Genomic DNA, 17,355 nt, shown 5'->3' with positions numbered 1-17,355 from the left:
AAATACTGTATATAATGCGTCCTTCTTATCAGAACCTATGGAGACCCCTGCTCTAGAGCAATATCTACATATTGGTCATAGCCACGCTCTTACTTTGACCGCTGTTGCTTCATACATCTGCATAGACAGCAGTAAACAAAGCACGTCGAACACCCCTAGGTACCATGCGCCATTCACCGCTATCTTGCACATTCTCTTAATTTCAAGGCCATTTTTTTCTGAAACCTTTTTCATCCTACTTATCCAATCGTTTTTTAGGTCTTCCTTTCCTCCTTCCTGCGAACACTTTCCGTCAACTGAACGTCGTCCATTTTTTCCACGTGACCGAATAGGCTCATATTACTCCTAATCATCATTTTGCTACCCTTTTGTATTGCTTTTACGTATCTCCACATGTCTCTCATCATTGTACTTCGTACGTCGCCTTAATACGCAGACAGTTCAACTCAACAACTTCAAAATTTTTTCATTTTTGTTCCATTGGTATTCAATTCAACATATATATATATATATATATATATATATATATATACTATATATATATATATATATATATATATATCCTCTACTATAATATATATATATATATATTATATATATATATATTATATATATATATATCTATATTGTCACGAAGTGATCAAATTACCTGGTTATTACACAACTATTAAATCCAAAAAATTTACCTCACTTCAGCCAGATACCTGAAAACCTCATAACAATAATATTACGACTGGACGTTCTAAAGTGTAACAGTGATCCCTTAAAACTTGCTTATCACTTGAAAAATCAATCTAAGTTTATCAAGTTATGAGTGAGGTAACAACTGTTAAGCAATAAATATACTAGAGGGGAAAGGCATCACTCCATCAAACAACTATAATTGTTCCCCTGGTCCTAATTCACTCTAATAAGCATAAAGGAGAACAAAGCATGTCTATCACTTACCTTGTGCTTATACAAATAAGTCTATTCTCTGGTGGTCAAAAATGAAAGTGCTTTTAAAACTTTAAATACAAAAATTTATTTCTAAGTTCAAAAGTTATAAGTAGAATCTACAATCTCAAAAAATTTACTATTACTTGAAAACAACATAAGATTTAATTAATTCTTAAGATTAATTCACAAAACTGCAATTTATTAAGAAATTAAGTTAACTAAGCAAAATTCAAATTATTAAGATTTATTCCAAATTTGAAAAAGAAATTTTAAGAAATGAAACAGCACAAGTATTCAATGTTAAAGTATCAACACATATAAAGCGCTAACTAAATCAATGTTAAATCACCAACACAAAATCTTGGGTAACACTGTGAAATTATAAACACAAGACACATAAAATAAATGTAAAGACAAGAACATGTAAAAATGCACAAAGTTTATCAACAATAATTTCACTAAGGCAAAATCTGTTTAAAGATTACATCCACCTTTTAAAAGATCACGTTCACCTTGTTTAAAAGATTGTATTCAACTTTTTACCCAAATCACATTAAACTTTTTACCATGGTAAAAATTAAGTAAATAACACTTTACCTTTCATAATCCTCTGTACACCATTACACAACTCTTTCTTCATAAAAAACACTTTAGTTTTAGGCCTGTTACAATATTATTCTCTCTCTTATATCAGATTCTACCAAGGGAGCTTTAAATATTTTTAACAATTCACAAAACTTATATGGTTGGGAGAATGGACTCACAATTTACACCCTTCTATAAAGATGGATTGAGAGAGAGAGAGAGAGAGAGAGAGAGAGAGAGAGAGAGACTGACCCTGTTTCTGCCAATTCCCTATCTGAACTGAACTACTTTCCTTTACCAGTGTCTGCTAAGACAATAGAATAAACAGAATACAGAATTTCTTTCCCTATGGAATAAACAGTTTATTCTTTGGCTCAGAAAGTGACATAAGTTTGCCTCTTATCAGAATGACTGACAACAACTTCCTGCCTTAACACTTGAGTACACAGACCCAGGCCCCTGCCTGTCAACCCTTTTCACTGATAATATAAGTGGTTTCTAAAAATCTCTCTCGCATACCCATTTCCTTTGTGGTCACGCACCTGAGTACACACAGCTGTGCAAAACAGCTACAGGAAGACATCTTATCTTATCACCCAACCAACCAACCTTTGTTAAGATTTGATTCTCAACATCTCCCACAAACATTACTAATGTTATTTCAGTCCATATACGACGATCACAAGAGAAAACAAAAGCATACATATTACAAAATCACCTTGTTACATTTCACAACACATGAGAAATCTGAAAAAAAATCACACAATTTACAGATAACATATTACTTTCACATATCATAAGACATCATTAGATTCCTCCCCCCAGAAGATTAATTATCCCGGGTTTGAATCCAACAATTCGGAACGGGATAAATAATCGACAGTTACATTGCTCTTTTCAAAAATGTTCTCTATCTCTACACAATATGATTATACAGTCAATCAGGGTGAGCTACTATGGCTGAAAAACTTGAACAGAATAGGCTATAAAATCTAGGCATATCTGCAGGTTGATGCTTCCTCATTAGCAATCCTTCCTTTAGGTAATAACAGGTTGCATCTCTTCTTGTTCAACAACTCTGAAAAACAAATCCGCCAGTGTTGTATCCTTCTTCTGCAGTGCTATTAACTTCTCTCTAGTCACTTGACCAACTTGAAGGGTTGAACTCTCAATATCTGACAACTCTGCTACTGTAGTTTCACTACTATCTTCAATAACATTTTGACTACGCTGAGTCTCTTAATTAACAACAGGATCCTCTTCTTCTTGGACACTTTCTTCATTGTTAGCACTAGTGGAATATTCCATTTTCCAAGAAGTTCATGGTATATTTCATAAATAAGATATGCTTGAGTTTTCTACAAAAGTATGCGTGTTTTTTTTTTTTTTTTTTGTGATCAAGCAAGTATCAATGTCTCCAGTCAGGAAATGAACTAGTTATGGGCCTGAAATGATGTAGTAGGGATTGGCATTAATGCAAGTTTTTTTTTAATGCAAGATTTATGTTGTTTGATGGATTTTATCTTTGTCTCTTAGCTTTACACAAAGTATTCCATTGCCATCTTTTCATCATGCCTATTATTACTTACTGTCTATTATTACTTTTGATTACATAAGAATTGTGTTTCTAATGTAGTCTTACAGGAAAGGGAGAAAGTGTACAGAGGATCGTTTTATTAACATATTCATGGATGGAAGAGGTGTAAATGCAAACTTTGGGTTAGGGAGGGGACTAAAGCCTATCCAGCAACAGCACGGAATGATGTTCATATATAGAAAACAAGAGTGAAAAGAGAGAGATGCTATTTAATATTTCTGATAAAGATGATATTCCTATTTTAGAAAGGCTGTCGCAAACAAGTTTGAATAGTATAAACAACGGAGCTTGGCTGGGATGTAAAGGCAGAAACCATCTTGGGGTGCTTCGTTTGCAAAGGGGTGTATAAAAGAGGAAATTATGAAAATAAATGTGAAGAGGTGGTTGAATTTCAGTAGGAATATGAAAAGCAGAGGTGAGAGTAAATACATCAGACAGAGTTTTGGCTAACAGTGCCTTGTCCCTGTTAATGTGAAAACGGTGATTTAAAAACGTTCAGGGCGCCTCTGACGTCATAAGGCCCCATTATAAAGCAAGTGCTTATTGCTACCTTATGATTGAAGGGATTCAGTTCAAACTTTTACCACTTATTACACAACTAATACTGAAAAAAGACAAGAGGGGAAATAAAGAAATTCGACCTCTAAGTTCATAAATTTTGCAGTTGAAAAAAAGTGACAATTATAAAAAATATGCAAAAAATAAGTTGGGCTAAAAAAATATTTTCCCTCTTGTGATTTTAGATATATAGTTATACTACACGCTGTAAACGTTTCATTTTACTTGTTGCAGTCTTATTGGAGATCTAAGCATTTAGTTTTAAAAAAGTAAGTTTTCAAAAAACAGCAAAACAAAAAAAATTTGACTTTCAAGACGCCTAAGACAATCTTGAGCGAGGTATTCCCATATCATTATAACCCATTTTCTTTGATGTGTCCTGGTGAGAGAATGGGATATTTTACTGGGCGACACAAGTATTTTTGTAACTGTTTTTAACAATCTTTTACATTTTTTTTTTTTTTTTACAATTTGTTGTTCACAGTGCCATACAAGCGATACAAAAATGTAGATAAACCAATCTAAACATTTTTGAGCAATATATCCTCAAGATATGTTTATTTACAGATAAAACAGTCCGAAACAGTATATAACTCACTTCAAACTATCCAGACTTAGAGTCATCGAGACTTTTTTACAAATTTTCTTTACAATTTGTTATTCGCAATGCCATGCAAGTGATGAACAAAAAAAAAATTTTTTTTAGCGATACCGCTTCAGGATATGTTTATTTAGACATAAAACAGTCCAAAATTGTTCATAACTCAAATTCGATAATTACTCGAAATTCGGCGGTCGGCGGCCCCCTTTAATGAGAAGTTGGTGAATCGTGAATTGGGGAAGAACTGAAAATGTGTGCCAGCACTAGCGGATCCAGGGGGTGGGCACCTGGGCACGTGGCCCCCCCGTGAAAAATAATGACAAAATAATAACATTGAAGATTTAGATAACATAAATGAGAATTATACAAATGGGAAAAGAATAAAAAATCTATCATAGATAGATACACACACACACACAAACACACACACACACACACACACTATATATATATATATATATATATATATATATATATATATATATATATATATATATATATATATATATATATATATATATATGTGTGTGTGTGTGTGTGTGTGTGTGTAATGTATAGTATATATATATATATATATATATATATATATATATATATATATGAATATATATATATATATATATATATATATATATACATATATACATATATATACATATATATGTAAGCATAATATGAAAATTGGTGGCCCCCATGAAATTTATCTGAATCTGCTAGTGTGTGCCAGTAGAACATTACATTGTTGTGAGGACAGTTGGTAATTGCATAGCAACCACCTTTGGAGTGCCTGAAGGATGGAAGGTCGTTGCAAGCATTTACATTAACTAAGCCATTTCATGCACAAGTGCCTTTGGAATTGTACAAGAATATTACAAAAGCCAAATGATTAATTAATCTGCAGGGAGGCAAGGACTCCCGAATTGAAGTTGTTGCCAAACAAGCGTGTTACTTGTCATATTTTAGCGTCTAGATAGCAAACTTTGCTCTAATTAACTTATACTGAGGAGTAAGCAAAGCTGTGTATTCAGTAATTGTGTGACGTTAGTTTTGCACCGAAGTAGAATAAATTTTGGGTAACAGGTGCAAAGTTGAGCGGAAAGATGTAAAAGATTGGGAGAGTATGGTAGTGTGATACCGCCTTGAACAGCAGAAAATCTTTGGACAAAATTGTAGATTTGAAAATATAATCACCGGGAAAAGAAATTACTGAAGGATTAGATGAAAAGTATTGTCATGAAAAGTGGAAAAATTTAAAGTTTTCCTGTCAGCAAATTTTTTTATTGGAAATTGGTGTCTTATTTTAATGGGCTAGCTGCTTGTTAAGCGCATTCACTCTACGTCCTTTTATATTATGTTGCTGAATATCGCAACCCTCTTTTTTACATGTTACTGCAAATCAGAACTGACGTTTAATGTCGAAATAGTGGAGATTGAATTACCGAAAGGATCAGCACAGTATTTATTGGTTTTCGGAGTTCTATGGCATTTCATTACCTTATGATTATAAGAGTTTGTTTTTACCATTTAAAAGTATTCTCAGATGTATCTCGTAACAATTAAGCGGTCGGCTGTAAAGAGCGAGGTGGCATATGTTACGATTCATTTGAATTAAATATGTGTTTATTCAATAACTAGCCTTTTACTTTTTTTATGTATTAACCCAAATTCACAAGTACACTATAAGCTGAATTACAAAAAGCAACAACCTGTGATATAGGCCAAGTAGCCTATTAGAAATCCTGTGATATTTGTGCGAAATGTATTTTTAATATGGTTCTTATATCCAAAGGTCATTATTAGTTAGGAAACTTGGGAAAACAACTTTGCTCATGGAAGCACACCTAAATCTGAAAATAATGTCAAAGCTAAGGAGTTTTGGAAATCTGTTTCCAAAAGCAGCCTGCGCATACGTATCTCTCTCTCTCTCTCTCTCTCTCTCTCTCTCTCTCTCTCTCTCTCTCTCTCTCTCTCTCTCTCCCCTGCAGCAAGTCTTTGTTGCCGAGGCTAAACACGACATTCTCAGAATTCAAATAATCACTTTGGTGTCTGCGTAGCTGAAGATATAACGAGTGAAAGAAAGTGCGTATCCTCATGCGAAAGTATCCTTATACAAAAGAAATAAAACTCATAACTAGAAGGCTGTTGTATAGTCCGATGTTTCACATAATCGTTTGGTTGGTTATATCGCTACTACAATGACAATACGTGTTGCCAGTATATCTGACAGAATGACATGTGTTCAAAGTAAAGAGGTTATTGTACAATTATTGATAATAAAGTCAAATAAGGGAAATAATACAAATTCAAGTTCTAGGAATATATATAATAAATTAACGTTCCTTGCAAGAGATAATTGGATGGAACAAATTTAAGTATTCGTTAGGCGATAGTTACATGCTTTTTTATTATATTGTTTTACTTGCGTAGTTTATTTACGAGGATATAATTTTTATTCATAACCTAATTGAAATGATTACGGAATCGTACGTGTTCCTTGGCAATATCCCGTAATCACAAATTGCCGTGCAATGCTTTTTTTTCTTATATAAGTAAAAATGCAAATTATACGAAATAGCCGCTTTTTGGCTAGCACACAAAGGTCATGCATGAGCAGACAGATTTTTTAACTTTTCGTTACTGATTTCACGTTGCTGCTAATTCCGCTGAATAAAAATTTTGCTCGGTCACGCATGAACGCTCATGGTTATAAATCGCCACGGCGCTGCACATAAACACAGGAGAGGCTCGAATTGGCATGATATGCTTTGACACAGTATGAAATATGTGCCGTTTGTTGTTGATAGAAGGTTCGATGTTTTCAAATGGTCTGATTTTGTAGTCTCCATCTGGAGAGAGAGAGAGAGAGAGAGAGAGAGAGAGAGTAGGTAGAAGGGCAGTAGCAACTACATACTCAGTCACATAGCAAAAATTTATTAATCAGGAAATACCTAGCTCCGTCAGTTCACCTCATGCGGTGCACTGTAGGCATTACTTAAGGGTCTTTGCAGCGTCCCTTGAGCCCCAGGCTGCAACCCCCTTTCATTCCTTTTACTGTACCTCCGTTCATATTCTCCTTCCATCTACTCTCTCTAACAATGGTTTTATAGTACAACTGCGAGGTTTTCCTTCTGTTACACCTTTCAAACATTCTTTCTGTCCGTATCCCTCGCAGAGCTGAATGACCTTATAGGTCCTAGCGTTCGGCCTTTGTCCAAAATGTTGTATTCTATTTATCCGAGCGCCGATTAACAGTAATCATTGACGTTGTATAATTGTGAATAACTATATGAAATGCAATAGAAATTTTGTCATAGCTCCAAGGAACTGAAAGGCCAGGCAAGAGCCGAATTATCACCAATGGGCCACTGACTGGTGTGGGTGAGCGCTCTAGTTTAGTGTGTAGCAGGTAGAAATGGAAAGCCTTAGCCAATTTCAGGTCTCAATGTGGGTAGCGCGATCGCTTCGTTTTAAAGCCCAAAAGGGGATTGACATATAATATTCAGGTATTTTATGGGATTGCTGACTTGGCAGACAGAGGATGGTATGTGGTGTGATGGGAGATTTTGGTGGTTGGCACAGATGTATACTTCCCACTAGGATTATAATGATTAGGACAATCAAATGGCCATTTCTGAAGGAAATAGACAAAATTAAGAAATAGAAATGATGAATCAACTGACATGTAAATACACACCACAAACGTGCATGCACACACATCTGTTATATATATATGATATATATATGTATGTATATATATATATATATATATATATATATATATATATATATATATATATATATATATATATCTACTACATCTTCCCAAAGCATGTAAGCTACCAAAAGGTTAATTTAAAACTCAGAAGTAAGAATACAATGGTGTGGCTCCTGTAGGAACACCTGAAATCGACTCACCATGTAGGACCCTGAATCAAATGATGCATGCGCATTGAGGAATGACACTAACCCCATCTGCACGAGGAAAGCATCATAATACCTGACCTAAGGCCTTAAAAGCCTGACCGAAGGAATGAGAAGTTAGAGACAGATCTGGACGCGAGCGAGTCACATCTGCCCTTTGCATTCCCACCACCTTCAGAGGACCATGCCTCTACCACGTGGTCCTATCTTGTAGGGGGCCTTAGTAGTCTTACCAGTGAAGCTTTTTAGCCCTCTTCCGCCCCATTACTCACGCTCAAGCCAACCCCTCTATAAGGTAAAGTGATCTGTTGCAAAGGTTCTTTTCATTCAGTCACACTGTTTCAATTCTCGCACTATACTGCCTATTTCATTTCTAAGTGCCAGTATATCCATATTAACCTCACCTTGTTAGAGCAGTGTTAGGAAAATCCCAGTGTTTGAGTAATTATGTAAAATCGTGTGTTCAAGGCATCCTTGGTACCTCCATGCACAGCCTTGTCCTATACATATTTTACTGTGTTCTTACTGGCCTTTAATTCGTAAATTTCTCGGTTTACATAGGGATCCTTAGCCGTGGAGTTTTTCCTTGATTGTGCCTTGCCCTTCGTGAACCCCATGACTCCCTAATCATTATCGTCACATCGACGGATATACCTTCAAGTGTTCATAGTTATAATTAATAGCTCAGGCCTTACATGCCCGATTAGTTCATTTCATCTTCTGATTGTTCATTTAATGTAAATACGTAATCTTAAACTTAGCCTAAAGTGTTTTGCATACAATTGCCTTGTGAGTAAAGCCCTCAGCTCAGTTATATTCCCCTTTCTTTTCTTTGTTTTTACGATTTCCTGAATCAACAGCACTCAGATACTAGAAAAATATTGAAGTAAGTAATGTAATCATTCATTTAGAGTCTATAACTGGCTAATGATGAGCATTCTCCAGGTAAATCGTAAATATATATATATATATATATATATATATATATATATATATATATATATATATATATATATATATATATATATATATATATATATATATATGAAATATCTGTTGTTGCTTTTTGCAGTTATTGCTTTTGGGTAGAAATTTCTATGCAAAAACCTGCACATCGCTATTACCAGTTATGCATGCACTTTTGACAGCCGTGATGACTTCTTAATTTCTCTGCTTCCTCGGACTTTTTTTTTTATAAGCTAATCTGTACAAGCCAACATCCGAGCTGGAAATAAACGAAGAAGCTTTCACCTTTCTGTGGCCCTCATCATAATTAATCAAGGAATTTTGTCCGTTCTCTTTATTGGTTTTACATGGCTGTACGCTATTTTCATTAGAACTTTGTATTATTAGCTCGCCAGGTGAATTCTTGTTTCTGCAGCAGGTGAGCTATGAAGCCATTTATGTGCAGCATAAATCCTTACGTTGAACGCCCACTCTCAACATATATAAAAAAATCCCTGAGTCTGGTCAGGAACTGAGAAAATCCCCTGATCAGCATGCACGCAGCATTTCCTTTATAGAACACGTTGAATTTCCCCTCTCTTCTCGTGGTCCTTATTTCCTCCATCCGGTCAACCATTCTTTTGTGAGAACCTGCCTCTCAGAGGTTCAACCGTCCCCCAAACCCCCTCACCCTCGAGGAGCCGGTCTCATCTTCTCCCCTGTTAAGGGGAAGAGAAAAATTCCCGATGGGAAAGAAAGGAAACGGAATTTACGACCTCTCGGACGACGTTTAGAGGCGACATCCTCGTCGGTAACTCCGTATCACTTCAGGGGAAGACTTACATGTCCCTAAAATGTCTAACCTGAGGTGGCTCGGATAGGGGCTAATTCCGGAGACGATTTCCTTGAATTTCGAGAAGAATAAAAGATCCAAAATATGAAGCACAAAAAAGAAGGGGGTTGGGGTGAAAGTGCTAGATGATTCTTCCATTTTCTCTGATTTTGTCTTTTTTTGTGTGAAGCGTAGTTGTCAAACAACATTTCTGAGCAGAAGATCGGTAAAACCCCAAAAATTGATGGCTATATAGGAAATCTAAATAGAAACATATATAAATGACAAAAATTAACGATGAGACGTTAATAATTTTGTATAGGAAGTTATTCATTCCGTTCTCAAGTTAAAACCCTGTAGTCAATACGATTTTTTGCTATAATACAGTGGAGAGGATATTCGTTCTCACATTATGCAGGGTTAATGCTCGGGAGCTTCCCCCTATTTGAAAATTTAATGACCGTGTCAACCTTGATGTACTTGTTTTTTATTTATGCTACGTTTTTATTAGTTTCATTGCATTAAGTGTAGTCCTAAATGTACTTTTGTACTGTAATGGCCTTTCTCCTTATTTTTCAACGTAAAGAAAAATATTCAGTGTTCTGGAAATTTCAAGTATATTATTGGAAAGTAGTTGGTTTTTATATATTTCATAAAGAACGCACACTGCCTTTGAACTATTGTTGCTACCAGGGCAATATAACATAGATAGACGTAATAATAAATAGAGGTAGTACCCATTTACGTCAACTCTAGAAGTTTTGTACAGGTCTTGGTCATTAGAGTACTGATCATAAAAGCACTTTAAATTTTACTTTCACAGTGACTTGTCACGCTCGCGCTGCCGTGTGAATGATAAGGTGGCTCTAATTAAGAATTTCTGGAAACTGCACCTGACTAGGGGTGGCAGCGCTCCCGTGAACAGAAAAGTAAAAAGTGAATGATACTCAAGATTTACCAAGAATGTAAAGGGATGGAGGTAAACTTAGGCTGTCTACTGAATAGTATAATTCACTAAGAATCAGAAGCTGTAACATATACAGGAGGTATCAGTGAAGCTCCGTGTCACTCTCAAGATTTACGTTACACAAGGAAATCACAAAGGAATTGAACAAAGTGCTACAACTGCAATATCTTAACTCACCAGGACTTTCATAGGTTAATAGTTTTCAGGGAAGGATCCGAAGAATGCACAGTAGGGGGTTACGATAAGCGTGAATGTTGCACTGTTGATAAACCGGATATCTTGACCGGCATGGAACTTGTGTATGCAGGGGTTTGGCACCGACGATCTGCAGTTGATGTCACACAACAGTGACTCGAAATCACGAATCTGCAAGAGCAGGAAAGTTGAAACACATATAGAGGGATTCGAGTAAAATGATGAATTCTCGTAGGCAAAATATCACAATGGTTGTCTTAACGTGACAATTACACTTTAAACACAAATACACTAGTGAAGCTAAGGTATTTCACCATTAATCACAATTCAACCACAATCTCTCAGGGAAATGGTTAGGCATTAGTTGCAGGATTTAAGAGAACAGGTATATAGGCATAGGTAGGCTACAGGTAAGGGCCGACAAACAACTTCCAGTTATATTACCTTTGGTCCGTGGACAAGATGTGAGGTTCGTAGAACCAGGTATCTGCAGTAGGGCTCAGTGGAAGCGTTGTCACTCAGGGTTCCTAGCAGAGGAAAGATCGATGGAGAGTAAGGGCGCTGGCAGGGTAATAGGGCATCAGCATTAGGATAAATTCAGTTATTGAATACCATAACCTTGACCAGTCCCGTTCAAATGTTTCTGAACACAATTAGCTACATTAGAGTTCAAATATTTACATAGAAATTCAAATGAATGATTGGACGTAAGGTTGCCTCTGATTGGCTGATTACAGCCAGTTATTTTCCTGTGGATAGCATCTATTCTACGCTGAAAATTCCGTCAAATTTGTGTAATTCAATCCAACAGCGGAGGAAAAGTAGTTCTATCTGTATATCGTTATCAGAAAAGAATAAAAATTTTTTGTGAGAATATGGATGGATAAAATGATTGGAAACATTGAATTCCCAACAGATACAAAGGAGTTTGGAAATGATACTAATGCATGAACAGAGATATTTGAATTGATAAGAATTTCATTAAATGTATTGGCGGTCCTGATAAGAATTCTATATTTAGACATACCTTGCAGCAGTTGTCGGATAACATTTTTTAGCCATTCGTTGTGGGGAAAAATATAGGATGTCTACCCGAGAAGAAGGGCCAAGAGAGGTCAGCTAAGAACGAAGTTTCCTTTCCACCGACCGCTGTTGAGATCACTCGGACAACTTTTAATATGGAGTTATTTTTACTGTTAACATAATCTTATTATGCCACAGTTTTAATCATAATTTATCAGCCACTGACTGTTGGTAAACGCTCTTTTACTTTCAAATTATACTTAGTTAATATTCTTTATAGCATGGTTACTAGGATATAGATTGTATATCTTTTTTTTTACTGTATACAAAAATTCTATAGTAGCCTATAATAAAATAAGCTTTGTCTATTTTCATTGTTGCACACAAATTTCATATGTCTTTAGTTTTTGGTTAAAACAAAATAAATATTTTTATAATAAGAAAAAACATAAACAATATGGTATTCACATAAATAAATATATGTATATATATATATATATATACACATATATATACATATACATATATATATATATATATATATATATATATATATACACATACACATATACACATATATATTATATATATACATATATGTATGAAGTTGAGTGGATTATATAATATATACTGTATGTACTGTATACACACACACACACACACACACACACACACACACATATATATATATATATATATATATATATATATATATATATATATATATATATATATATATATATATATATATATATATTAACTAGACGATATTTAACAAGCTGTATATTTTTGGTGTTCATCCCTTGATAGAGGCTTCCTGACTGGTTCTCGAAGCTTCCAAGAGAGTAATGAGGAAAGAATTTGTTTTCCACGTAAATGCTGGAGCAATGGTATGGCTTGGCTGTTCACTCATTAATATTATAAAAGAATGCAGGCCAGTGATTACATGATATCAACTCTCTCTCTCCCTCTCTCTCTCTCGTCTTAAAAAATGGGTTGTGGCCAATGAAAGTGATTTTGCAGCAATTGCATCAATATTTATTTTCAATCACTGTAGCGACAGTATCTATTTATGAAATGGAAATTCCGCTTGTAACTCGAAAGAATTTCGAGTTACAAGCAAAATCGTTAACGAAGCTATGCATGGTTTGATTAGATAGTTCACCGTCCCTACCTCCGAACAACTCTGAACAACTACCTCTTTCTAACCTTTCTCCCTCCACCGCCGTCTCCTTTGTCAATCTCAAGAGCCAAACGACAATGCATGATGATATTACTCTACGTAATTTCCTGCCTCTAAAGCGTTTTATATAATCCTGAGAAAAAAACGCTTATAAACACATTTTTCACGTTGAAGATTGTTCACACTTATTTCTTTTTATCAACGTATTTTAGTTTTTATGAAATATGTAAGTAAATATAAGTTAACTGGTAAGGGACGTCTGCACCAATCAGCTAATAGCACTACTACTTAACTACATAAACAAAAGCGGCGTTGCTATTTACAATGTCTCGTGAACTCAAGGGGTAAAAGGAATCTCTTCCTCGACTGTACCTAGAAAGGTCATTGTATGGCGGCCAGATAAGGGTTCGAAAAGAGGTATCAATGGGGTGACAATGAGATGGGAGAGTCTAGGGATCTGTAGCAGAGGATGCAGGTGTTAATAGGCGGAGACGCAGGCGAGGGTCAGGTCAGGAAAAATGACCCTTGAGGTCAGCGCAGATAGTTTGGGAAGGCAAAGGAAACAGAGAGAAATGCGAAGGGGTGCGCGTGACTGGGGAATTGAGAGGAATAGTAACAATGGAGGGATCTCTCTGCGGGGGCGTGCTACTTGCAAGCGACTGTTAAACATTTCACCTTGGGGGCGACTTACTAGGGTCAGGTCAGATCAGTAACGACTACGGCTTTGATCATAGATCATATTCTCATTAGACACCTGCATTAGCTTAACTCGGCCTGGGAAAACATGGGAATGCTTGGCTTGAAAACATCAAAACAACTTGTATTTCTTCCTGAAATGTACGTTACTGCGTCTCGGGAAATGAATACTTTTAATTAAATTAACATTCGCAAAATCAAGAGGGAAAAATCATGACAAACGATGAAGACGTTTGTGACACTATATAAAGCACTTTGCTTATCAGTTAATGCTGGTTGAGTTTTTAATCCATACATATGTAATTTCAACTTGTTTGAATTTAGCAAAAATGAATATTTATGGGGTTCTGTACACATGTTTGATTCAATAACAGTTACGGTAGTGTAAATTCAGCTGTTGTTCACTAGCGCAAATTCGTTGCTCCACTAATTTTACAGTATCATTCTTCCAAGGTAAAAATGAATTCAAATATTCGTTCCAGCTGTAATGTAAACATTTTGTGTGTCCTCCTATGGAATATATAGATAGTTTTAGAGGTATTGATTTTCTTTGTGTAAGGGTTTAGCATTTCCAAAGGTTCCAGTTTCCTAACGTAGAAGAAAAGTTTTGGGGGAGTTGCCTATACCGTGTCATATTCTGTCGGAATATATAGCCAACACATATTTGAAAGTAACGCTTATGAATGCTGTATAGCAGTTAATGGCAAATGAGTTTGAAAACTTTTGTTTTGATATTTTGAAACTTCCTCAAAGAATCAAGGATGCAACCAAGTTTCATGTTCTGTTTTTCGGGGAAAATGTGTAGCTGAAACTTATGTGATTTCGTTAATGATGTAAACGTACACTCTTAATTTTCAAGACTTGAAAAATAAAGACGTATCTTTTGCTAACAAAACGTAAAAAGGATTTTTTTTTTTGTCTTTCAAACATCTCATCTCGTTTTCCTTCCTACTGCCTTTCCCTTATAATCCACTTCTCGATTGTTTATATATATATTTTTTCGAATATGCAAGACCTACAAATAATCTTTGATGAAATTTTTGTTCTCACAGTTCCGACTCCTCCTTTTCAGATTGTATAAACGCTTGTTGAGGGAAAATGATTACAGGAAGCACATCAAAATTAAGATATGTCTTTCTATAATACGACCTCTCCCGTAGGGGGTTAGTGCCGTCAGTGCATCTCATGCGGTGCCCCACTGTAGGCATTACTTAAGGTTCTTTGCAGCATGCCTTCGGCCCCTAGCTGCAACCCCTTTCGTTCCTTTTACTCTGCCTTCTTTCATATTCTCTTTTTTCCATCTTACATCCCACCTTCTAACAATTGATTCATAGTGCAATTGCGAGGTTTTCCTCCTGTTGCACCTTTCAAGCCTTTTTACTGTCAATTTCCGTTTCAGCGCTGAATGACCTCATAGGTCCCTGTGCTTGACCTTTAGCCTAAATTCTGTATTCGATTCAGTTCAATAAAACGGCCTCATGTGTTACTGTCCAGATTGAATAAATCTTTCTTTTGATTTTCAGGAGCCAAGGAAGACGTAGATAAGTCATCAGCTTCTCCCTGCGTCATTTGGTGAGTGTTAATTTTCTTCTGTTGTTTTACCTGTGATACGTAGGCAATGTCTTTAGGTAATGAGCTGTTACTAGCACTCATTCAGGATGGCAGCAGTAGGGGTGTTAGGTTGTATGACTGAGCTAACAGAAATGTTCTGCTTAATAAGTTCCCTTTTCTTACAACACTTAAGTATATACCTTTGGAATACTTTCTGAGTTTTGAATTTGATTAACGACCGATAGGGTATGGAATGAAAGGAACACGCAAGTAATTTGATGATGAGAGAATTTAACCCATAATTTTTTCAAGATTTGATAACATCTAGATTTGAAGTCGCCATATTTCCTTTTGGTAAAATATTTTTGTTTTCACTTTGCACGCAAACGAGTTCTTCAAGCGGTGTTGAATGATAATACATGAAATATAGAATCGGAAATAAATGTAAAATAATAACATTACCAAGCCAAATTTGTTGTGATGCTGGAACACATTTTTCGTTGAATACGACTCGTTTACGAAGGGAGGTTGGGAAAGGAAACTGGATAAGGTCATCAGGAAAAACAAAGAAGGCTTAAGAAGTAAGGAATTTATGTGATAAAGTTGAAAATAGGGAGAGAGAGGAGTAATACCTAGAGAATTATTAGTAAATATACGGCAAGAACTACGAAGTTTATAATTAAAATCAACTTTGACATAGACTAAAACTCGAGACTGAAGAAGGAAGCAAACACATTTTCTTTCTAAAATATATGAGCGACTCGTATGAAATATTGTCATCTAGAATCTGTTAATGACTTTTAGCTAGGTTTGATCATTTTTAACCTCTTTTAAAACTGGTTTTTAATAATTTTGCTGGGTTGTGACAGGTTTCTGCATCATTTCAGAAATACCCCGTTGATTTTTTATCGTTCTGATCACATATAACTCCAGTAAAAGTCCCTCTTGGCCTGCATAATCATCTTGGTGAATTTTCTGAAGGCTTCAAGGCTAAAAATATCTGGGCACTATTACTCCCTAAAGTCCGGAGCTCGCGTGTACGAATTTACCTAAGTGTTCTTTGGGTTGCTTCGAAGTTGTGGCAAAATGTTGCATTGGTTGAGAGCAAACAAATAGTGCTGAGCTCTCCCGTGCATGGGTTGGGTATTCAAAATAAGGCTACCGTTAATTTTGGTTCAATCTATCGACAGGAGCACCTAGTTTTTCTGAAATTTTAGTTTGATCTGAGGTGTGCGCTCGAACAGTAACGGATAGAGTATGAAATCATTAATCTTTTGGCCAATTCACAAATATAGGCGCTTAGACCCTCATGACTTTTTTTTTTGCTACTTGTTGTGAGATCGTAGGTCGTAGAAACACATGGTTTTCAGGCACTGTGGGGTGAATGTTCATTTCAGCATATACTGTAGTTATGCTCCCTGCCTTTAATAGCTTGAGAGGCCTGATTCTGTCCCATCTAGATCTGCCTCTACTGCTCGTGGTTTCGGTTAACGTGATTTCATTTCCCATGGTAGATTTCAGCATTCCCGGTTAGCTAGCAGGAAACCTTTAATAAGTTTTGTTCAGAGGTGAATTATGTCATCCACGTCCTCCATTACCTACGTCTCAGTTTTTTGTACAAGTTTTGCCGTAATTTTCATTGCAAATGGTGCCTTACAAACGGTAAAAACTACTCATTGTTAGCGTATGCTATAAAGTTTTCCTAATTGTTGCACTGATTATTTTATGTTAGACATTTCATTCCGAGGTTACTCAGAAATAT

The 17,355-nt window shown here is 35.7% G+C and overlaps 1 long non-coding RNA gene across 1 annotated transcript in view; it reads left to right on the top strand.

Moving 5' to 3' along the window:
* Positions 1-17,355, top strand: part of LOC136844442 (uncharacterized) — a 207,887-nt gene that overhangs the window by 143,211 nt on the left and 47,321 nt on the right. The window contains exon 2 of the long non-coding RNA XR_010854882.1: positions 15,566-15,614. This is a non-coding gene — a long non-coding RNA (uncharacterized lncRNA). The remainder of the gene's footprint in view (positions 1-15,565; positions 15,615-17,355) is intronic.

Source organism: Macrobrachium rosenbergii, chromosome 12 (assembly GCF_040412425.1).
Source record: "Macrobrachium rosenbergii isolate ZJJX-2024 chromosome 12, ASM4041242v1, whole genome shotgun sequence".
NCBI classification, from domain to species: domain Eukaryota; kingdom Metazoa; phylum Arthropoda; class Malacostraca; order Decapoda; family Palaemonidae; genus Macrobrachium; species Macrobrachium rosenbergii.
This window is presented reverse-complemented; position numbering and strand designations above follow the sequence as displayed.